Source organism: Lissotriton helveticus, chromosome 12 (assembly GCF_964261635.1).
Source record: "Lissotriton helveticus chromosome 12, aLisHel1.1, whole genome shotgun sequence".
Classification (NCBI taxonomy): Eukaryota; Metazoa; Chordata; class Amphibia; order Caudata; family Salamandridae; genus Lissotriton; species Lissotriton helveticus.
In genome coordinates, this window is record NC_136073.1 from 763,955,691 (window position 1) to 763,981,386 (window position 25,696).

The 25,696-nt window shown below is 44.0% G+C and overlaps 1 protein-coding gene across 1 annotated transcript in view; it reads right to left on the minus strand.

Annotated features, from left to right (window-relative positions):
* SMG5 (SMG5 nonsense mediated mRNA decay factor) overlaps nt 1-25,696 on the minus strand; it is a 397,003-nt gene that overhangs the window by 150,835 nt on the left and 220,472 nt on the right. The window lies entirely within an intron of this gene.

The following is a 25,696-nucleotide window of genomic DNA, read 5'->3' on the forward strand; positions in this document are numbered from 1 at the left end:
AATCAGAGAGGCCATTTCAGTCATCTATTTACAGTAGAGGTGGGCTTTTACATCCCATCCTTGAATTTGTTACCATCTACCAAGTTTATCTGTTCAATAAGCAGAGGTGGTGTGTAACTGGGAAGTACAGAGCAGAAGGAACAACCAGCTTCTGCTAACTGATTTCCTGGCTCTGCAACCACCTTCTGGCAGCCACATTTCGGCAGACAGACCTCAGTGTATCTGCATTAAGGCTTTTAAACTTCTAGGCAAGGGCAGCACTCAGTCAGTGGACTCTACACCAGTGCTGACCCTGAGAAGCAATCACCAACATGTTGAGGATCACATTTAGTTTTATATATTATATTTTAAGGAAAGTCAGTGGTGGACAGCAATTGTGAGGGATGAGTAAGTGACATGAGGCAAAAGTCCCCCTATATGGCTTTGAAAAGCTGTGCTGCCAAAACAATGTTATTTTCAGGAAAACACAGTGATTTTCCTCCAGCGTATTTGACAACCTGCCCACTGAAATCTGAAAATCTTCCACCTTTTTGCTAGCCAAAGTTGTCCTTTGATATTTGGGTAACTCCCAAGGAATACCTCTGATCTGGGTGAGTGTGTAAAGTCCTGTCACCTAGGCTATGAAGTGGAGCTAGTGAATAAAATGTCCACGGGCGCAACGGTTACCCTCTTGCTATCCCCAGTTCAACGACCATGTAGGGTTGACAGATTAAGGGGGTCAATGGTGTGGTCTGTGTAAAACTTATGTACGAGTAATTTTATCACGCTTTAACCCCTAGGCTTTCTCCCTCCAAACAGCTTTTTGATGCACAATGTACATGTCACATATTTAAATGAAAGCTTTATCTCTCCTGGAGAAGCTACATGATTGTCTTGTGTGGGGTTCAGGAATTTATGATATAGAGATCTTCTAGCTGTCCAGAAAACACTGCTGTAGTGTGAACGTTTTCAAACCAAAAAAGAAAGCACAGCAAAAAAAAACCTACCTAGCCTTTTCTGCAGATTATTAAAGAGTGTAATGATATGAGCAAAAACACAAAGAAAAACTTGAAAGTGGAATTTATGTAGTCACAAGAGTCAATGAAATCTGCCCAATTGTGACGGAGTATATGGAAATCATCTGCAATTCCAGGGAGTCACCAAGGAACTTCAATTACTTTTCTCTGTACTCCAGCTCCAGAGCATTGGTATCATTGTATGTGTCATCAGTGATGCCATCAACAATGTCATGTAACTTAACTGGTGTAATATGTTAGTCATAAGCAGCGTACAACTGTACTTTATTGAACCATAACTAAGTTTTCCGAGTTAGGTTCTGTTTGTCACCATAACTGCACTAATAACGTTTTTTCCCAGCAAAAATTGAATATATATATATATATATAAAAATGTTGCTTTTTATTTAGTGTGCCAAAAAAAGCTACACTCTGTATGAAGTCCAGATGACCCTTATCGGTTTACAGGGTTTAAATTAATACGGTTTCAATTCCCACCAGCAGTTCGGTTTTACCTGCCCTGGTGTGTCCAGGTGCAGAGGGGCTGGACGGGTTGATAGCCTTGTGCGCTACACCGTTTGCAAAGAGGGGGGTCAACTAGAAAAAGGCTGCAAAGGGGAACATGGAGTTAAGTCCAGGAGCTTCCAAATGGGGGGATGGCAGGTGTCTCAGTCTGTGAGGGACATGGAAGCAAGGGGGAGCAGTCTATTTGTGGACCCAGACCAGGGAGTTCGGATACAGAGGGTTTAGGTCGACTGGCCCGTGTGCGTCATAAGCCGTCACGGTTCGCGGACTGGACAAGAAAAATTGGACAAATCAGGACAGCTGGGCCACTCACTGTGCTGGCCTCTGCGGAACCAACGTCTGTTAAGATGGTTCTGGCCATCTAATCTGATCCAATTGTTTACATTTTGATCACCTGGTTTTTTACCTTTTATGGTGGGAGAGCCTCAACCTGTGACTCACCCATGGCAAACTCATGGATAAATGGACAGCGCGTGTTTACAGCAAATATACGCCTTTCAAGATAAGGCCGCTGCAACGCAGCAAGGGTAAAAGGCATTTCACTGATTACATGTACACACACCTGTAAGGGCTGCGTGTGAGAGACTCTTGTGCGCAGCCCAGGAACAGCACACAGGTAGCCTGGTGCAGAAGGGACTCTGGGGCCGGCCTGTGAATTGTAAAGGGGGGCTTGCAGCTGCCCCCCTTTTTTTTTTTGAGTTTTATATGGCGCGAACTAGACCCGGACCGAATCAGGTATCAGAGCGCTTTACATAGCACAAGCTACGTTTATTTTTTTTACATGAGGACACACACTTTCATTTTTAGGCATGGGGAGATTAAGTGATTTGCCCAGGTTTGGCGTCGTTACCGAGACTCGAACCCAGATCCCAGGTCCGTGGTCGAGCGCCTTAGCCGTTAGGCTAACTCCTCTCCCCTTTATGGATCCATTAATGGCCCCGGGGACCACCACGCTGCAGGGCCAGCTCCTGCTTTGTCCCAGGGTGACCAGACCTGGGACATAGCTGTTTGCTTTTGCTTGGTGGAAGCTGACTGACAGGCAAAAGCAAACACTCCAGTTCCAGTGGGTGGGAGCTGTCAAAGTGCTCGAGCTTGGCAGAGGTTTCATCTATTTCTCTACCCACAGACATGCGGGCAAGGAAAGAGATAAAACTATTGCCCTTGCATTTAGGGAGCTGCATTTCTAGCAGCTCCCTATGTGTAATAGCCAGCTGAGACCGCGGGCCCCGGGGCTCTGCCCGCGGTACCCATCCTGCACACTGTGTCCTGGCTGGGTCCAGGATACACAGGGAGGGACACATGCGCCCCCCCCCCCTTGCATTTCGGCCTGGTCTCTGGGGGGTGAGGCTACTGGGGCCAAACCTGGTCCAGGAAGGGGGACAACACAGAATGAAAATAAATAGATGGATAGATCCAAAATGGAACGCACTCACAGGGAGATAAGAAGGCTTTTAATCACAATATTTTTCATGAAAGTCGGTTTGATGTAAAAAAGGTGTGGCTCACCCGTTGGACTACACACCACCTATAAAACCAGTAAATGCGAGCTGGAATATTGAGCATATATCTATCTATCTCCAATATCTATCTCCAATATCTATCTATATATCTATCTCCAATATCTATATCTATATCTATATCTATCTCCAATATCTATATCTATATCTATATATTCACAAACTTCTCCTTCAAGGAAAAAATGGGTCGCACACCCAAAGCAGTGCTTAATCTTATATATTTATTTGTATTTTGGCATACAAAAGGCTGACAGCGCGTATATTGATCTACGCGTTTCGGTGTGTCTCCACCTTGTTCACCATCAACGGGTCATTTCGCCCTCAGTGTTTTTAAATGTTCAGCACATTTCTCAGTGACCACTTCCTGTCACGTGATTTCCTGCCAAGCATTCTGGTAGTTGTAGTTGTATTGTTCGTTTGGGTGAAATAAATGGTTGTTTCCCAAAGTCATTTCTGCCTTCCAATAGGCCTAATAGGTTTGTGTCATTGTTCATAATGGATATATACATATAGATCAAATTTCAGAAAGGCTTTTTCATTATTTACAGTTTCTCAGTCTTTACTGCCCTCCAATAGGCATACTTTTCACAATTTTGCGTCCGTAATGATTTTTTGATCTTGATCCATTGCTGTTCATTATTATTAATTTCATAACATTTTGACACCTTATAAATGAACATAAAGTTCTTCAGATTGATTCAACCCATGGGGGTGCAGTGTTCTCAGGTTTAGGATGAATTTGGATTCAGTTTGCCGCAATTTTCTTTCCCGATCTCCTCCGCGATCACCTTTTGGGATCGTCTCAATGCCATAAAATTTCAGTTTTTGCCAGTCACCATTGTGGAATTGTTCCATGTGTTTGGCTATGGCATTGGACCGGTCTTTATGAATCGTTGCCCTCATGTGTTGCAAAATCCTGTTCTTCAGTTCAGCCGTGGTGCTTCCCACATACATCATGGGGCATGGGCATTCCACTATATATACAGTGAATGGTGTTTTGCAAGTTATGCATTGTTTGATTTGCCATTTCTTTTTGTTTGCTAAGACAATCTCCTTCGTTGGTTTAGCAATCTGACAAACTTTGCACGAATGACATTTGACAAATCCTTTTGTTTTCAACCAGTCATCCTTTCTCTTTTTTCTGAAGTGACTATGTATCATGTAGTCCTTCAAATTTCTTGCACGCCTGTACGTTATTATGGGATGATTTCCCATAATCTCTTTGGCAGTGTTATCCAGTTGGAGTAGTTTCCAGTTCTTTCTCAATATTTTCGCTATTTGATTACTTTCTTGTGAGAAGTCAGTTATCCTGATTTGTTGTTTTTGCTCCTGTTTTTTGTTGATTTTAAACACTCCTCTCGGGATTTCAGATTTGCTCGCTCCCAACATTTTTTCACCACTTTGGGGGTATATTTCCTTTTTACAAATCTTTCCGTTGTTGATTTGCTGTTTTTCCCCATTGATCTTGTTCACTGCAAATCCTCCGAATTCTCAGGAATTCTCCATAAGGGATACTATTCAATAGTGACTTTTGGTGGAAGCTTGTTGCATCAAGCGTTGAGTTCGTGGAGGTAAGTTTCCTGTGCAAAGTTGTTTGTACCTGTTCATTTCTAATGTAGATTTCTGTGTCTAAAAAGATGACTGTCTTTACTTATGGTGTACGTAAATTTTAGATTTTTTGTACTTTGGTTTAGTATATGGAAATATTCCTGAAATTCTTTTTCTGTTCCATCCCATATGATTAAAAGGTCATCTATGAATCTTTTCCAACTGATGACTTTGTTTACTGCCATCTCATTAGTGATGTTCCAGGCTATCTCTTGCTCCCACCATCCCATCGCCAAACAAGCGTAACTAGGACTAAAGGCAAATCCCATCGCCGTCCCGCTGCGCTGTCTGAAGATTTCATCTCCAAACGCAAATTTTTTTTCCTCTAAGCAAGTCGAAATCATGCTTAACAACATTTCATTGTGATGTTTGTATTGTAGACTTCTTTCATCAAGAAAATACTTGCAAGCTTATTTTCCCATTTCATTATCAATATTGGTGTATAATCCAACAACATCCATCGTGATGAGATGGTATGAATCTTGCCAGGGCGTGTTTTGTAAAATTCGTAAAATGTCACTCGTGTCTTGGATGTAAGAATTTAAGTTTTCCACAAAAGGTTTTAGAAAGTGGTCAATGTATTCTGCCATTGGTTCTAATAAAGATCCTTTTGCGGAGACGATAGGTCTTCCAGGAGGCTTTTTCTGATCCTTATGTATTTTAGGCAAAAAATACATTGTTGCCATTACCGGGTGTGTCACAGTTAAGAATTTCTTTTCCATTACATCAAGTAGACCATCCTTTTCCCATTCTGAAAATTTTACATCAATCTTTGATTTTATTTCCAAGGTAGGATTTTGTTTTAGTCTCTCATAGTATCTTGTGTCCTTGAGTTGCCGATATGCTTCATTCATGTACGCAGTACGATCCCAGATGATTATGTTCCCTCCTTTATCGGCTATTTTAATTTCAATTCGATCATCTTCCGCTAAGTTTTTCAATGCCAAACGTTCTTCTTTTGTTAGGTTATCATTGTCTTTATTCCATTTTAGCTTGTATAAGTCTTGTATTACTGATTCCTGAAATAAATCAATTTTATTTCCTGGTCCTAGTTGGGGGTAAAATTTAGATTTTGGTTTTTTTCCACTTAAACCTGCCCCACTTTGGGTTACCACCTGTGTCAATGTTAAATCCTCCTCAGATACCGAATCCAAGTTCATCAAAGTTAAAAAAACCTTCAGTGTCTTTTAATTGTAAGCTCTCGGCGTCTGTTTCACCTTGGCCTTTTAGTCTTTCCTTCAGGGTACGTTCTTTAAAGGATTTTTCTCACATAGATATAGATCAATCCTGACCTGTGCTAAATTCATATGGCTTTTAGGACAAAAGTTAATCCCTCTTTTCAATAACTTGATTTCAATTGGACTCAGATGTCTTTCCGATAGGTTCACAACTTGTAGCTCATCCGAAATTATTTCCTCCTCTGGCGCATATTCCTTGTTTCTACCCCTGTTCGCTCTTACACCACATTTGTTTCTTTTGCCTCTTCTGATGTGCTTCTCCCTGGCCATTGCCTGCCTTTTCCTCTTGTTCTTCGTGGTTGGAACTGTGGGGCTGGGCGATTTTGCTCCCAGTATTTTTGATGTAACATGAGGCGCATGTACCCTAAAAAAGACACCTTTCTGGATTCATCAGTTTCATTTCCTTCTGGTTGATCCGCTGAGCCAAGAGATGATGCTGTACTTGACATACTCGACATGCTTGCCCATGTCATTTGTTCTTTTAGCCCGTCGAATTTTCTTGCGAAGGTAAAGATACGGCCTTCCGCATAATCTTTGGTGTCACGAATGAACTTTGAATGTTTGCGGTCCCTCACAATATCTTCATGTTTTTCAATTTGGGTTTATAGTTCTTCTTTGAATTTGGTAAGTTCTGGTGTTAATTTCACAAACAGACGCCGAGAGCTTACAATTAAAAGACACTGAAGGTTTTTTAACTTTGATGAACTTGGATTCGGTATCTGAGGAGGATTTAACATTGACACAGGTGGTAACCCAAAGTGGGGCAGGTTTAAGTGGAAAAAAACCAAAATCTAAATTTTACCCCCAAGTAGGACCAGGAAATAAAATTGATTTATTTCAGGAATCAGTAATACAAGACTTATACAAGCTAAAATGGAATAAAGACAAAGATAACCTAACAAAAGAAGAACGTTTGGCATTGAAAAACTTAGCGGAAGATGATCGAATTGAAATTAAAATAGCCGATAAAGGAGGGAACATAATCATCTGGGATCGTACTGCTTACATGAATGAAGCATATCGGCAACTCAAGGACACAAGATACTATGCGAGACTAAAACAAAATCCTACCTTGGAAATAAAATCAAAGATTGATGTAAAATGTTCAGAATGGGAAAAGGATGGTCTACTTGATGCAATGGAAAAGAAATTCTTAACTGTGACACACCCGGTAATGGCAACAATGTATTTGTTGCCTAAAATACATAAGGTTCAGAAAAAGCCTCCTGGAAGACCTTTCGTCTCCGCAAAAGGATCTTTATTAGAACCAATGGCAGAATACATTGACCACTTTCTAAAACCTTTTGTGGAAAACTTAAATTCTTACATCCAAGACACGAGTGACATTTTACGAATTTTACAAAACACGCCCTGGCAAGATTCATACCATCTCATCACGATGGATGTTGTTGGATTATACACCAATATTGATAATGAAATGGGAAAACAAGCTTGCAAGTATTTTCTTGATGAAAGAAGTCTACAATACAAACATCACAATGAAATGTTGTTAAGCATGATTTCGACTTGCTTAGAGGAAAACATTTTTGCGTTTGGAGATGAAATCTTCAGACAGCGCAGCGGGACGGCGATGGGATTTGCCTTTAGTCCTAGTTACGCTTGTTTGGCGATGGGATGGTGGGAGCAAGAGATAGCATGGAACATCACTAATGAGATGGCAGTAAACAAAGTCATCAGTTGGAAAAGATTCATAGATGACCTTTTAATCATATGGGATGGAACAGAAAAAGAATTTCAGGAATATTTCCATATACTAAACCTAAGTACAAAAAATCTAAAATTTACATACACCATAAGTAAAGACAGAGTCATCTTTTTAGACACAGAAACCTACATTAGAAATGAACAGGTACAAACAACTTTGCACAGGAAACTTACCTCCACGAACTCAACGCTTGAGGCAACAAGCTTCCACCAAAAGTCACTATTGAATAGTATCCCTTATGGAGAATTCCTGAGAATTCGGAGGATTTGCAGTGAACAAGATCAATGGGAGAAAAACAGCAAATCAACAACGGAAAGATTTGTAAAAAGGAAATATACCCCCAAAGTGGTGAAAAAATGTTGGGAGCGAGCAAATCTGAAATCCCGAGAGGAGTGTTTAAAATCAACAAAAAACAGGAGCAAAAACAACAAATCAGGATAACTGACTTCTCACAAGAAAGTAATCAAATAGCGAAAATATTGAGAAAGAACTGGAAACTACTCCAACTGGATAACACTGCCAAAGAGATTATGGGAAATCATCCCATAATAACGTACAGGCGTGCAAGAAATTTGAAGGACTACATGATACATAGTCACTTCAGAAAAAAGAGAAAGGATGACTGGTTGAAAACAAAAGGATTTGTCAAATGTCATTCGTGCAAAGTTTGTCAGATTGCTAAACCAACGAAGGAGATTGTCTTAGCAAACAAAAAGAAATGGCAAATCAAACAATGCATAACTTGCAAAACACCATTCACTGTATATATAGTGGAATGCCCATGCCCCATGATGTATGTGGGAAGCACCACGGCTGAACTGAAGAACAGGATTTTGCAACACATGAGGGCAACGATTCATAAAGACCGGTCCAATGCCATAGCCAAACACATGGAACAATTCCACAATGGTGACTGGCAAAAACTGAAATTTTATGGCATTGAGACGATCCCAAAAGGTGATCGCCGAGGAGATCGGGAAAGAAAATTGCGGCAAACTGAATCCAAATTCATCCTAAACCTGAGAACACTGCACCCCCACGGGTTGAATCAATCTGAAGAACTTTATGTTCATTTATAAGGTGTCAAAATGTTATGAAATTAATAATAATGAACAGCAATGGATCAAGATCAAAAAATCATTACGGACGCAAAATTGTGAAAAGTATGCCTTTTGGAGGGCAGTAAAGACTGAGAAACTGTAAATAATGAAAAAGCCTTTCTGAAATTTGATATTTATGTATATATCCATTATGAACAATGACACAAACCTATTAGGCCTATTGGAAGGCAGAAAAGACTTTGGGAAACAACCATTTATTTCACCCAAACGAACAATACAACTACAACTACCAGAATGCTTGGCAGGAAATCACGTGACAGGAAGTGGTCACTGAGAAATGTGCTGAACATTTAAAAACACTGAGGGCGAAATGACCCGTTGATGGTGAACAAGGTGGAGACACACCGAAACGCGTAGATCAATATACGCGCTGTCAGCCTTTTGTATGCCAAAATACAAATAAATATATAAGATTAAGCACTGCTTTGGGTGTGACATTTTTTCCTTGAAGGAGAAGTTTGTGAATGTACAGCAGCGTGGTTCAGCCGCAGGGTATCGCACCAGCACTGAGCGCTGCGTGACCGAAAAGGTGAACTGATCTTGGAGGATATATATATATATATATATCTTTTTATTGTGGCCGGCCACGGGGATGGGGTCCCTGGGGCTAAAATCGGCCCAGAGAGAGGGGCCTTGCAGCACCACTCCTCAAGTAAGCCGTGGCTGGGCCCCGGGGGATAGGATCCCTGGGAGCGTTGTGATAAGGACATCCACAGAATCACTCACACCCCATAGGACCTTTCATACACCCACTCCCACAGGACCTCTCACAGACCCTTACCAGTACGACAGTACTCACACAATCACTTAACCATAGAGCCACTCGCACAACCACTCACTCTTACAGCCACTCACACCCCTAACTAACCTATACAGCCACTCATACCCACTCATGCACCAATACAGTCACTCACACATCCGGTCATATAGATACTTACACACCCACTCATACACCCTTAGAGCCATTAACACCCCCACTCAATCACGCATACAGAAACTACCACACAGCCACTGAACTGCCCACACAGGTACTCACACACCCACCCATACTGCCACTCACTCACCAATGCAGCTACTCACACATCCACTTAGCCACACAGCCACTCACTCACCGATACAACTCACACACACCCACAGAACCACTTACATATCATTCACGCATCCATATAACCACTCACGCGCCTTTACAGCCACTCTCAGACATTCACTCTCCAATACAGCCACTCGTACCTACTCACTTACCTATACACACTCAAACAGCTGCTCACTCACCCATACTGCCACTCCCTCACCCATACTGCCACTCCCTCACCCATACTGCCACTCCCTCACCCATACTGCCACTCCCTCACCCACACTGCCACTCCCTCACCCACACTGCCACTCCCTCACCCACACTGCCACTCCCTCACCCACACTGCCACTCCCTCACCCACACTGCCACTCCCTCACCCACACTGCCACTCACTCACCCACACTGCCACTCACTCACCCATACTGCCACTCACTCACCCATACTGCCACTCACTCACCCATACTGCCACTCACTCACCCATACTGCCACTCACTCACCCATACTGCCACTCACTCACCCATACTGCCACTCACTCACCCATACTGCCACTCACTCACCCATACTGCCACTCACGTCCACTCACTCTCACTCACTCTTACACACACACACTCACCCACAGAGCCACTCAGTCACCCATAAAGGCACTCACAATCCTACGCAGCCACTCACACAGCCCCTAACTCAACCCTAATGCCACTCACACCCACTGGCTATCCAATACAGCCACTCACATAGACACTCGCACAAACATCTACTCACATGCACATCCACATAGCCACTTACACATGCATACAGCCACTTACACATGCATACAGCCACTCTCACGTGCATACAGCCAGTCACACAGGCACTCAGATGAGGTATTTTACAAATAGCATGACTAATTACTAGTACAGAAAGAATAGCACTTTAACTTATGCTGTAGCTTAGTATAGATCTGTAATTCTCAGAAGTGTTTATGAAACAGTCACAGGATGTCATCAGTGATGCCACTGACCATGTCATGAGTGATGTAATACATGAGGTCATAAGCAGTGCATTGCAGGGGTTTAAGTTATAGTTCCCTTAGGTAACTATAACTGCTTAATTTCTATGGTTTTGTGTGAGTGAAATCAGAGCCAAACTATAATGTCCATGTATCCTTTGGCTTTTTCAGTGAACATATACATGTATATATAACATACACACATTTATACACAGACATACACACATATATATATACACACACATAAATACATAGATATAAACAAACACATCTATTCACATATATACATACATATACATATATGTTCAGTGTAAAATGATATTTATGACCATTGTTGAGACTGTGAAAGACCATGACTCAATAGGGGAGAGGCCCAGAGTGCTTAAATTGTCAATTATCTACTTTGCCCTCTTTATTAGTGGAAGTAGGTCCATACTTTAAGAAAGTGACTCTTTTTGTCATGGTCACCCCCACTTTTTGCCACCAGTACTAATGTTTTTCACTGATCTGCACTGGGTCCCTGCTAACCAAGCCACAGTGCCAGTGTGCTTTCCCTAAAAACAAGGTAAAATAGTCTATCACAACTGGCAAGCACTATAGCACCCCTCTGAGTCCCTAGTAATTGGCACCACTGGTAACTAGTCCGTAGGTACTAAAGAGGGTACCTAAGGGCTGCAGCATGTATTATGCAACCCTAAGGGACCCCCATACAATTTGCATGCATACTGCGTGTCATGAGTGAAAACATGATATGGCACACTCATTGCTTGCCATGCCAAAGTCACTGCATGTAATATATGTAAGTCACCCCTACAGCAGGCCTTGTAGCCCTTAGGCAGGGTGCATTATATTACATGTGAGGACATATCTGCCTGAGCAGCTAGGCCACTGTGCTGTCTAGCTCAATTACTAGATGGTGCAAGCGAACAGGAAAGCCATCTTAAGTATATGTACTGGGCACTGGTCATTACGATTTCCCCAGCTACATGATGCCCGATGTAAAACCTACCAGTGTCTAGTGTGCTGGCTGACTGGTATCGTCCAGCCGCTACAACAGACAAGTTTCTGACCCCCTGTAGAGCCCAAGCTCCCTGAATCCAGAAACATCCTCCAGCAGGATGGCTAGTGATTTTGCAGATAAATACCAGGAGATTCAAAGTCCCTGCCACTTTTGATATCCGACCCCGGCTTCCCCCAGACCTGGGAGATGCCATCCCCTGCACCGCTTACACAAACTATACAACCATCAGTCTGACTTTAGGAAGGTTGGCTATTGTTCTGGTAGTGTGGATTTTAGCATAATTCAGTTAGTCAGGGTGACGTGATCTTAAACACCGCCGGTGTTCTAAAGCTGTTGGTTAGCTCAAGAATCCCATATGAAATTGTGGCTTGAAAAAACAATCAGAGATTTTAAACCAGAAATAGAACACAAGTGGTTACATTAAAGCAGCAATATAAGATTTTAATAAGCAGGCCTCGCGATTAGGTGCAAATAAATCAAAGTCTCCAAAGCTTAATCTATCAAGGCACCTAAGAAGTCATGAGAAGTCATTTCTCTGGAATGATAACATAACATTTTATATTTGCCCTGTGGAAATACATTTTGAAAAGTAGATGAAATAGAATAGGCCACATTTATTTTTGCTGGCACAGCAAATGTTTATTGTGTGCCAGTGAAACGAACAGGGTCCAATAAAAAAAAAAGTGTAATCTGCAAAACATATTAATGGCAAAAAAAAACAATTACTAGACCCACATCAACTGCTTAATTTGAAATTTCACGTTTAAAATTAGCTGGGTCCAGACAAAGCAACAGTTTCAGTACCATATAATGCCCACATTCTATGAATGAGAGGGGTCTTCTTAACCCTGTGGATGGGTATCATCATCCCCATCTCATCAAGTATGGATTTAAGTGTGAGTGTAACAGATGGATCATCCTAAACATCAGGTTTCTCTTGAAGTAACGTATGGCTGGCCTTAGAGGATACTTTGTATGCACTCAATGCCTCCTCCATTTCCTTTCTTTTGAAACTGTGCTTTTATTTCTGTTTAGAGATGTCACTTATATGCTTAAGCCCATTTTGACTTTGCGTCAATTGAGAAGCATCTTTCTCTGTAACTGTTTATCGCCAATCATCTTTCGAAGTGTTGATTTCTTTATTTTTACGCTTACTGTCAATGTGCTTGCTCTTGGAACCACAGTCTTTTGACTCAAGTTTTTTTTTTCCGAACTCTTTACATGCTTGTACATTAAGACTATCATATCTACAGGGACAATTTCAGAAATTTCCATATTAAATGAGGTTGTGTCTTTAATAATGAAGGCTATAAATTGCTGCATCTGGGCCTTCTTGTTTCCATTTAAGCCATCGAAATCCTTCATTTTTAAAGCAATCCAAGTCTGCAGTGGTTGGCTGCTTTACCTGTGCCATCCCCCAAGGATGCATTTTGGGATACAATGTGGCAAGACCAGTTCTATTTTTCACGTTTTCTGGAGACTTTGATTTATATGATTAGTATGAAGCGCAGTCTTCATACTTATGTTTGTAGGACAAACACAAATTGCAAACACTGCTTGTTAGACCCGTCTGCTTCTGAGAGTCCCCTCACCACTATGATTTCTTTTGTTCCCCTGCACCTCCCAAAATTTGTCGCTTTTCTTTGTCTATTTTTTATGTGTTGTTTCATGGGGTTAGATGTTCCCTGACGCCCAGTTGCTCACAAGGTTTGTGGCACCTATTTACAAGGAACCTGGCGAAACCTGTGGCATTACAAACTGGGGTTGTCAACCTGTGTATATGGCCCCAAAATGGTGAACACCCCTTTTTAGGTCGAGCGTAGCGAACGGACCTCGTGTATACTTTAAGTATACTTTTAGTATTTGTAAATGGGGGGGTGCACGCGCTGGGACTGGGAGGTGCACGCGCTTTCAGTCTCGGATGTCGGATTTGACCTCGTGAGCGCGCATGTGTGCGAGCGCGACTCTGCCATGCACTTAGGAAAACGAAACCTAAGAGCCGCGCGACGTGAGCTGTCTACGGTAGAAGCTCACGCGCGCGGCTCTTAGGTTTTGTTTTCACTGGTTTATGCTTGTCTATTATGTCTGAGGTTTTTTTTTTAGTTTTTTGTTCTTAACACTCAATTCTTCTCGCTCGGTGTCTTCACGCTTCCAGTGATGGGGAGTTCACTGGGAAGAGACCTGGAGTTAAATAAGGCGTCCTTTGTGGACAGCGCCGGCTCTCCGCAGATGAGACCCCCGCCCCCTCCTTCTTGTGTGTACAATTGCACCGTGGGCAGCGCCGTCCTCTGGACAAAAAACATTCCAGGGCATTCCTAGACAAAGGATCGTGTCAGCTTACACCACCCTTTCAAATGCCACTTTATTTTGGGTTATAATTCTCCGTTTTTGCTCTGCTCCTGTATTTTTTCCGCCCTATCATCATCTTTATTGATGAGGGGGTCAAGAATACAGTCGCGTTTAGCTTCATTAAACAGCGCTGTCCAGTAGAGCAGCTTCCGGGCGCTTCGTGAGAGTGTTTTCAGTCAGTGGGGCGTCTGTGGCGTCGCTGGAGTTTTCTGCCCGAGCACTGAGTGGCGTTAAGGTCTGTCCTGGACCACGTGCGCAGGGAGCACGGAGGGGCTTTACTTTCAGGGAGGGGGCGGGGCAGAGCGAAGGTAAACATTCACCAGCAGACGGTGCCAACTGGCAGGACACTAGGCGCTTTGCGTTTACTGCCTCGTGCATGAGCGGCACTTCAGACCAGTGTCCCCACAGCATGAGTACACACCCACGTGAAGCGAGCACAGGCAGGCGCGCCTCGTACTCAGGTGAAAGTGCTTGCGAGATCTATAGCTCACTAAATCTGTGCTTTAAGCGCCATGTCTTGCACCGCCCTGGGCATCTAGTTAACACCAGTGCATCCTTATACCGAGCCAGGTATGCCACGATTGAAGTGATGGCTATGAATGACACATTATACACATCTGAGAGATTCATATTTGAAGAGATGGGTGATAATTGTATCAAATGTATACATTTGGTGGAATCTTTGTTTGTATTAATATTTGACTATGTATGTGCTTTTTAGGTACTTAGTTTTAATAGCCGGCCACTATGAAGCTGAAGAGTTAATCTCTTCCACCACAACAGCCAACATTACAGGCCTGGGGAGTTCAGCTAGCCTTACTTGGATACTTTGCATCTTGATAGTGGTAGTTTTACTTTTGAATGAGGCACTACAAGTCCCAGAAGGCAATTTAAAAGATGTGCTCTAGCTGTGGTACTATGAAATGGGGCAGCCACTGCTCCCTTTGTAGTCTTGTTGGCCTTTGTCAGAGATGCAACACTATCACCAGAGGACCTGTTATTTCCATTTGTATTCTGGAAAGTGTCGGCTGTATTCATAGTTGTGAACCACAAACTGGAATCCAACCGCCCCCCCACCCCCCAACTCCCAATCACCTCCAGAGCAGGCAGTCCGCACGTGGGGGGCCTTTCACAAGACAGTCCCAGCCCCCTGCCGCCGCCACTCACCAGGTCCCTGGCTTGTCGAGCACCGCAACCCCAATCACGCAGCCTCGAGGGTATGTGCCAGGCCTCATGCCACTGTCGCCCCAGGCCTCCCGCTGCCCGAAAACGGCAGCCGGCACCACAGCAGCACCGCAGGAGAGTCGGGGTGAAGCCTCAAATTGCTCCCGCCATCTCCAGCAATGGTTCCAGCACCCAATCAGGCAGGGCAGCTTAGCGTCAGCATGCAGGGATGACTGGCAACGGCTGCAGATGCAGAGGTCCAGCCGGGCGGGGTGAGGACGGCACGGCGGGCGTCTCTCCAGGGGGTCCACAATCCGACGCCAGTCGCCGCAGCTTTGGGGGTCACCTCCACCAGGACAAAAGGCCAGAAGCGACCACAGCAGGCTCGGGACGCGGAATGCAGGGGTCCTAGTTCAGCACACGGAGGCCGACATGTTGCAAGAAGGCACCCGGCAGGCAGGCCAGGCGTGGTGAAAAACACCAGATCGCCGGGCTCCCCACGGCCAGGATAAAAGCCAGGGGTGCAGCAAAGCAGCGGCAGCAGGAGTCAGGGCAGGATGGGTCCTGAAACGAGTGGATTGCTAAAGTTATCGTACCCCCTTAATTGAAGTTATACCACCCATAGAATAAGATATAGCCTATAAACTTCAGGAAAGAAACTGTAGGTATCCCAGATGTTTACTTCCATCACACCTATTCATTCTATATGGGTTACCACACTCCTCTGCCAGAGGCTCGAATTAGCTAACTCGTAAACCCTGTTGGACAGGCTCCCACCCAGAATATAGTCACTTAATCCTATCCAGCTGCACCGGACACACCATCTTCACAGCATTCACCCTCCTAACTGTGCATTACATAAGTGGTGAGCAGCAACATCAGACACTATCACACTCTCAGTGTCGGACTGTTCTGTAGGTCAACATGGCAAAGCTTAATGGGCTGGTCTGACTGGTTGGTGTGTAGGCCAGACAAAAAAATACACTGAACATAATTTCACAAAAGTTCTTTAGAAAAGTATAAGCTATTGCCATTATAAATTACAATAACTTCTATTTAAGTATTAGTTATTTAAAAAAAATTAAACGCCATTGTTATTTGTAATATCAATACATCTAAGTCATGTAAATACAAAACATATTGCATTACAAATGCTATAGGTATCACATTTGCGAAAGTTAAAACTATTGGCATTGTAAATGACAAAGCTATTAATTTAGCTATTTAAAAAAAAACATATATAAAAACTTTGCCATTTACAATACCAATAGCTCAAACTTTCCTAATGCGAGACCTATTGCATTGCAAATGCTTGTTCTTCATGTGAGTGACTCCCATTGGAGCCTTCATGAACCCTGGCCTTTTGAGGTTTTGGCGCCCTTTGTTTGGCGCGCATTCCTGACAGGAATTCCTTTATTTCCCTCAGGTACACAAAATGGCTGCTCTAGAACCACAGTACGGTGGCTGGTAGTATCCCAAATACACCTCAAGAGTGCCCTGTCATTGTCACAGCCAGAGAAGGTTCTAGAACCTTCTGGCCCGTGCCAGTACCCCAGGGCACTGGCTATATAAGGCCCAGTCCCTGGCGGCCATTTTAGATGAAGAAGATTAGATTGGATTAGATTAGATGAGAAGAGATTCCAGACTTGACACCAGATTGACACCTGCCCTGTTGACCCCTGAGGTGGCTGGCAGCGCGGGCAGTAGAGCAGCAGAGGGTTACTGGCGTTGTGTCTGACTGGCGTTCCAGTCAGCTGCGTGAAAAGTGTCCTAGCGCCTACAGCGCCTGCCCAGCGAGTGCCTCATTGCCCCCAAAGACTGTGGCCAGATTCGTGTGCCTCCCCGCCCCCCCCGTGGTGAATTGTTACCGATTACGCGAGGCGAGAGCAAGTTCGCCGCGACCGCGGTCAGCTGTGCCCCCTTCGCGACAGGCGCCTCTAGAGGGGAGCTCGGACGTCTCCGAGCCCCACCAGCGTAGAGCGCTTCCTGCGCAGACTGAAGGTGAGGTGGTGCGCCGGGGCGGGGAAAGGCCGGCCTTCGTTGGGCGGGACTAGCGTCTCTGCCACTCCCCAGTGACCCGGGAGCTGTAGCTGTGGGCGGGAACCACCCTGTATGCGGAAGTCGGAGGGAGGTCTGTGGAGCCCCTGAGAACTCCGTCGCTGACGAGAGAGGTGCTGTGCCCGACTGAATCATATCCCGATTGCAGCCGATGTGAGGTGGGCCCGTTTCGTCATATTGAATGCAGCGTTGTGAAGGAACTGTGAACCGGCATTCGTTTCACTGTGCGTGAGGATTGTGTGACCTCTCCGGCCGCCCGTTCGTCAGTCTAAAGACTTTGAACTGGTGCCGCCTGAGTTCTAGCGGTGTTAAAGCCCGTAGGCGCGCATAGACTTCACCGGCAAAGCAGAGATCCTATCCTGGTGACAGCCGAGTGCAAATGAAGTATTCACTGTGTTTCCTTGCCTTTTAGATACACGCGCATACGCCCTGAATGATCCCTAAAGAGTCCCAAACCTTATTCTGTGCTCAGAGAAGCTGTATACATTGTCATTGAAATCAACACAAACTGTAAGAGTTATCTTTCCCATTTGAAACGTATTACAAATGTGATGTTCCTAAAGTATTTAATTGGTGGCAGCGATACCAGAAGAAACATGTGGTTATTTATTTAAATGAACCAGTATTTATTCTGATATTTATTGTGATATTTATTTGTGGTACTCATTCCTGAAGTTATTCTATTCATTGATGCTATTTATTCCTGACTTTATTTATAGAACTATTTATCACAGAATTGAAACACAGAATTGTATGACCAAAAGAAATGTGTATGTGCTTTCCCAGTCAACCCTATTTACAACAGAGAACTTTTATATAAAGGAATCGTATTTTTCTACAGCAGTGGTGTGGTGTCCTCCTTTTTTCAGGAGGGGTGTCACTTGCTCAGCCTTCAGGCATTCCGGTATGATACCTTGTTCTAATGATGTATTTACAATCTTTGTCAGTATGGGTGAGAAGAGGGGATTGAGTTGCTTAAGTATTGTTGAGGGGATAGGGTCGTTGAAATGTGAAGTTGGTTTCATGAATAGTAAGATCTTGTGTTCCTCCTCCTCGGTTAGTGTTTTGAACTCACTCCAGGTAGCTTGATTTTTAGTCTTGTATCTCCCATGTAAGGAGATACAATGGTGGAATGATGATCGTTGTCTAAGGTGGCTCTTAGCCCCTCTGTCGGTTAAAATTTCCTTTTCTATTTCTATGATGTTTTCACTAAAAAATGAAGAGAAGGCTTCCCGGTTTTCGACTGAGTTAAAGTTATTGCTGATCTTGGTTGTTTTTTTTTAACCCTAGATTGTTGGTTAACAATTTCAAATAATCATCTTGGGGGACGGGGGGGGGGGTTCTTTGCGATGGCGAGTTGGGATCTGAAGTGTTATGCTTTCGTGTTCCGGATGTGTTTTTTGTAGCGGTTCCGACGTTCACTTAGTTTCATTAGAAGAACCGTGGAGAGTTCTTGTCACCAACTATGTTTTACGCGTCTAAGTCTCCTTTTCTCGTTTAGATTCTGATCTTACCATGGGTGAGAGAGTTTGATTTTTTGTCTTTAGAGGGTCAGTGGGGCTACTGACTCCATTATATTTGATATTGTATGGTTGTAGTGCCCGGTTAATTTGAGAACATTCAGGGCTCTAGTTGTGGAATTGAGGTTCTTCTTGCAATGTGTGATGAGTTGCGCCCTGTACATGTTTGTGGTGTCTCACCCAGTATTTCGGTTTGCTTTTTTTTGCCGATAGTCATTATGCTGTAGGTAGTCACTGAGACTGGCAGCGATTAATCCTTATAGCATAGAATCAAAGTTTCGATGTCTGTCTTATAGAGATGGTTGTGTGCTATTCTGGGCCAAAGAGGTGATGGCCAGAGATGGGTTGCATAGTTTGTAATTGAATGAGGGAGGTAGTTCATCCTTGGGGTTAATGAATCTTGCACGTAAGACTTAAACTCTTAGAAAGCTAGGGAGGATTACCTAATGTTGTATTCGCTATGGATAATGTTACTTACCCAGTAAGCATCTGTTCTTGGCATGTAGAGCTGTAGAGCCACATGCTGTGCAAAGCTCGCCATCTAGAATTGGGTCTGGATGTATGCACTTGTTTTTCCTCGAAGAAGTCTTTCCAGTCATGAGGTAGGTGACTCCTCCTTTCAGTGATAGTGCACATGGGCATCAATTCCATTGCTAGATTGTTTGCCGCAGAGGGTGAGAATGGAGTAGTAGTAAAAAATAGAGATGTCCATGTGTATGTATGAAAATGAAATTGAGAGCTGCAGCAGCTACATGTATCCGGGGAGGCGGGTAGGCGCATTTGGCTCTACAGCTCTACATGCCAAGAACAGATGCTTACTGGGTAAGTAACATTATCCATTCGAGGAATGTGAGCTGTAGATCACATGCTGTGCATAGATTACATTGCATTATCCTCCCAAAGCGGTGGCTACCATGTAGCTGTTGAAGCGGTTTGAAATTGTGTTTTAAGTGCTGCTTGACCCATATTGGCTTGTTGTCTTGCTGACACATCTACACAATAATCTTTAGTGAATGTATGCGGTGTAGAGCATGTTGCGTCTTTGCAAATATCAACAATAGGACTTTTTCCTAAATGAGCCATGGTAGTCCCTAGCTTACGAGTGGAAAGTGCCCTTGGGGGTACAGTTAGTTATTTTTGCTTTTGCTTAGCAAGTTTGAATGCATTTAACAATCCACCTTGCAATACCTGATTTTGAGATAGGATTGCCTTTGTGTGGTGGCGCAAAAGCAATAAAGAGTTGTTTTGTTTTACGAAAAGATTTTGTCCTTTCAGTGTAGTACAAGAGTGCTCTTCTAACAGCTAGGGTGTGTAGAGCTCTTTCTGCAACTGAATCAGGTTGAGGAAAGAATACGGGTAATTCTGACTGATTTATGTGAAATGCAGATATGGCCTTAGGTATAAATGTAGGATTTGTACAAAGACCCACTTTGTCTTTGTGGAGTTGGAAAAATGGTTCTTGTATGGTTAATGCCTGTAATTCACTCACTCTCCTTAATGAAGTGATTGCAATGAGGAAAGCTGTTTTCCAAGAAAGGAACTGTGGTTCGCATTTGTGCATGGGCTCAAAAGGTGGGCCAATTAACCTTGTAAGGACTACATTAAGATTCCATAGTGGAGCTGGTGGAAGTTTTGGTGGTATGACTCTTTTTAGTCCTTCCATTAACGCTTTCATCACAGGTACTCTAAACGACAAATGGGGTCTATTTTTAAGATATGCCGCAATTACTGCTAGGTGTAGTCTACTTGAGGTATAAGCAAACACTGATTGTTGCAAGTGTAACAAATAGCATATGATATTTTGTACGGAAGCATCAAGAGTGTTGATGTGATTGTTACCACAGTAGATAACTCATCCACTTAACTGCATAGCATGCCCTTGTAGTAGGTCTTCTAGCTTCCTTAATGACATTCATACATTCAGGTCGAAGGTTTAAGTGACTAAATTCTAAGATTTCAGGGGTCAGATCGCGAAGTTTAGTTGTTTGGGATATGGATGTCTGATTTCTCCATGGCTCTGTGTGAGGAGACTGGAGCTTAAATGCAGCTTTTCGTGCGGAACCAAGGCTAACATGCCCATGTGGGAGCTACTAGGATTAGCTTGAGAGATGTTTGCCTGAGCTTCTGAACCACTAATAAAAAAGCGTAGGCAAATATCCCTGACCAGCTCATCCATAGTGCATTGCGGGTGTGGGGACCTTGATGCGAAGCTTTAGCATTTTGATATGTGGCGAACACGTCTATGTAAGGGACTTTCCAACGTTGAAAGTATGGAAGGAGAACCTGAGGGTGGAGTTCCCATTTGTGTATTTGCTGTCTCTGCCTGCTGAGGAGATCTCTAATCTGTTTGTTGACTCCTGGGAGGTGTTTCCGCTCAGAGTTAAAGTTTGTGGTGAATGGCCCACCTCCAGATATCTTTGGCTAAGTGGGACAGTTGGAGAGAGTGTGTCCCCTCCCCCCCATTTTTGTATGTAATACATAGCTGTCACATTGTCTGTACGAATGAGGACAGCTTTGTCCTCCAGGTGAGTTTGAAACGCCTTGAGTGCTAGAAATATTGCAAGCAGCTCTAGGTGATTTATGTGGAGCAACTTCAGTTGTTGGCTCCACAGGTCTTGCACTGCGTGCTGTCGTAGATAAGGTCCCCAGCCAGTGAGGGACGCATCCACTGTCAGTACTATCTGTGGAACCGGGTCTATGAACAGCCGTCATTTTGATAAATTTTGTGTGTTCCACAACTGCAGAGAGCGAGGAGTACGGCCGCTAACCAACACTAGGTCCGTCAATAGACCTTGTGATTGGTTTCACTGACTGTCTAAGCATTCTTGAAGTGGACGCAGGTGCAGTCTGGCATGGGGAACGATCATGATGCTAGATGCTATCATTCCTAGTAGCTGCATGTACGTTTGAGCTGGAAGTTAATGATTGGATTGAACGCAGACAACTAAAGCCTGAATATTAAGAATTCTGGCTGAGCTGGGAAAGGCAAGAGTTTTTTTGAGTATCTATTGTGGCTCCTAGGTAGTCCTTTGAATTGGCTGGTTGGAGGTGTGACTTTGGCACATTGATTGTGAACCCTAGTTGATATAGTAACTGAATTGTCCTGAAAGTGTGGTGCAGACATTGCTGGTACTTGTTGGCTTTGATGAGCCAGTCGTCCAAGTACGGGAAGACGTGGATGCTTTGTCTTCTTAGGTCAGCCGCTACTACCGACAGATACTTTGTGAAGACCCTGGGGGCGGTGGTGACACAGAATGGGAGAACCCTGAACAGATAGTGTTGACCCACTACCACAAACCTGAGGAATTTGCGATGAGCAGGGTGAACTGGTATATGAAAGTAGGCGTCTTTTAGATCTAGAGTAGAAAGTCGCCTTTCGGTAGTAGAGGAAGTACCTGCTGAAGTGTTACCATGTGGAAATGGTCTGACTGAATGTACTGGCTGAGTTCTCTGAGATCTAAAATAGGTCTGAGAGAACCATCCATTTTGGGAATTGGGAAATAAAAGGAGTATACGCCCGACCCACGATGTTGGGGCAGCACAGGCTCTATAGCCCCTTTTAGAAGTAGAGACAGGACCTCTTGTTTGAGGAGGTGTAGATGATCTGGTGATAGTTTGTGAGGTTTTCGTGGAATATTTGGAGGTGTGTTGATGAATTCCAGGCAGTAACCAATACGGATAATTTGTCTGTATTGATTGCCAAATTGGTCGAAAATCTGACAGTCTTCCCCCGACAGGTGTTAAGTGGTCGGGGAAGTGAAGGTAAGTCACTGCTTTGTGTTGGCGCGGTAGGTGCGTTTGTTTGAACCCCGGCCCCTGCCATTACCGTTGTTACCCCTGTAACCACCCCTGAAATAACCCCTAGATGAAGAGGGATGGTTATTGTCCTTATAGGTGGAAGGTGGCATCTGATGAGGTATTCTTGGAAACCTCCTCTGCAAAAGGAGTGTCGAAAGGAAGCACGACCCTGGGTGGACTGATGGGCTCCCATAGATTTGGCTACCTGAGTATCTTTCTTCATTTTTTTAAGTTAAGAATCTACCACTGGGCCAAAATAAATGTTCATTGTCGAATGGGGTATTTAATATGGAGGTCTGAACCTCAAGTTTAAAACCAGATATGCAGAGCTAGGCATTCCTCCTTAAAAGGACACTAGTGTTTATAGCTCTAGCAGCAGTGTCCTCAGCATCTGGAGAACATCTTATTTGATTGTTAGAAATAAGTTGCCCTTCATGAACCAGATCTTGTGCTTTTGATTTGTGTTCCTGGGGTAAATAATGGAACAGTTGTTCCATTTCATCCCAGGGCGCTGAGTCGTATTATGCTAACAGTGGCTGAGTGTCGGAGATGCGCAAGAAATTAGCTGCCTGAGAAGCTACCCTTTTCCCAGAAGCGTCAATAGGTTTTGATTCCTTTTCAGGAGGTGGAGCCTCTCCTGTCGTCTGGGAGTTGGCTTTTTTTTTTTACACTGGACATAACCAGGGAGTCTAGTGGCAATTGTCCCCTTATATATACCGGGTCTGATGGTGCTGGCTTGTACTTCTTGTCCATTTTAGGGGTAAGAATAGGAGCTCTGACTGCGTCATTAAAAATGTCATCTACATGCCTAACCATTCCTTTAAGTATGGGTAATGTATGTGAGGACTTCTGCGTGGTACTGAAGGTTTCAAAGAGGAAACTTCTTCTAATGACTCCTCATGTAGCTGCACCCCATGGTAGTTGGCAGCTCTACCCAGTAACTCCATGTAGCCTATACTATCATCTGGTGGAGAGGGTTTGGTAGGGTACAGGTCGGGATCATTGCCTGTGGGCGAATTGGTGTTATAATCGTCCCATAGGTCTTGTAATGGCTGATCATCAGCCTCATCATCCTGTTGCCAGGTGTATGTGATGGTGAATGTTCAGGTGAAATTGGTTGAAGCTGATGGGAAGGTGGTGATGAAGGAAGAATAGGTGGAGGAAGAGGAGGAGGGGGAAGGGCTAGTTCCAACAGATCTCCTCTTCAAAGGGATCTGATATTCTTTTTCTGCATCAGCCCTTCTTTTTAGAGTCACTTTATTGGTGGCCAGTATGTGGATAAATATACAAAAGCTTATGTTTTGGATCCGGTTTTTCAATTGGGACATAAAAACTAGGCTTTTTAGTTGTTTTCTGTACCTCTGTCTGTTTTGGTGTAGGAATTTTCAGAGCCGGAACTGTTGATGTCTTCGGATCCAACAATTGTTTCGGGGCCGAATGGTGGGGGTCGGTGCCGGACTTGTGTCTCAACCCCGAAGGTCTGGGCTCCGAGCTCGGTTTGGAGGGAGTCTTTTTGGAGACGGAAGGCTTCAGTACCTAGCCAGGGGGAGGGGCGCCAGAAGCGTTATCTCTGTGATTACCGGGGCCCGAGGGCACGGTTGGACTGGAGACTTCTTTTTAATTGGATTGTCTCTTGGGACAAGGGGAAGCTGTACTCCCGGTACGTTGACCATGTGGGATGTCCTCTTCTTGGTGGGAGTCGAATTTTGAGATGGCGACCAGCTACAGCTCCTCCTCGGTTTCCATGACCTCGCTGGCCACTTCGTCGGATTGTTGACCGAAGATGTCCGGAATGGAGCTTGTGTGCTGGCTCTGCATGTCGCGACGTCGAGCCAGACGGTCGCAAAGTGTTTTCTTGGAGCAGATAGTCTTGTACATGTTGCATTCTTGTTCTCTGTGTTCGGGGAACAAACACAGATTACACACTTCGCGTGAGTTGGTGCACGGGTATTTCGCGTGACACCAAGGGCAGAATTTGAAGGGAGTTCGTTCCATCGACTGCAGGTCGACCCGACACGGGTAGGCCCGACGGCCTTACACGAACTTTCCGCTCAAACTATTATTTTACGTAATTACAATAGGCAATAGAAAGGGAGATGTGATTGAAAAAAATACCATTGAGGGTGAGTATCTTGCGCACCGAGGGAAACCATAAGGAACAGTGTCGAACCGGAGTACAGCGATAGACCTCCGAACCCAATGGCGGAAAAAAACAATCTAACAATGGAGTCAAGGCCCATGCACACTATCACCGAAAGGAGGAGTCACCTACCTTGTGAATGGAAAGACGTCTTCGAAGAAAAACAAGTGCACACATCCAGACTCAACACTAGATGGCGAGCTATGCACAAGCATGTGATCTACAGCTCACATGCCTCGAACATTTAATTCCTTGATAAGGTTACCAATTTTGTGTTTAAGCTTGTTTAGCTGGGTAGTCCAGTATGAGGACTAAGAGTCTGCAGGGCTTGTCACCTCTCTTATAATCTATAAAGTGTGGCGAAAAGAAGGCTTCACAGTTTTCCACTGAGCTATTGCTGATCTTGGTTGTTTTTTTACCCCCACATTGTTGGTTAACAATTTCAAATAATCATCTTGGGGGGGATTCCTTGCGATGTCGAGTAGGGATGTGAAGATACTGTCACGTTCACATGTGTTTTTGCAGCTGTTCAGACGCTCACTTACTTTGATTAGAAGCATGGAGGGTTCCTGTCACCACCTACGTTCTGCGAGTCAGATTCTCCTTTCCCCGTTTAGATTCTGATTGCACCATGGGTTAGAGGGTTTGATTTGTTTTGTCTTTAGAGGGTCAGGGGGGCTACTGACTTCATTATGGTTGATATTGTATGGTTGTAGTGCCCCGTTATTTTGAGAACATTCTGGGTTCCTGTTGTAAGATTGAGGTTCCTCTTGCAGCGTGGGATCAGTTCCGCCCTGTTCATGTTTTTGGTGTATCTGACACAGCATTTGTTTGGTTTCTTGCATTTAGTTATCTG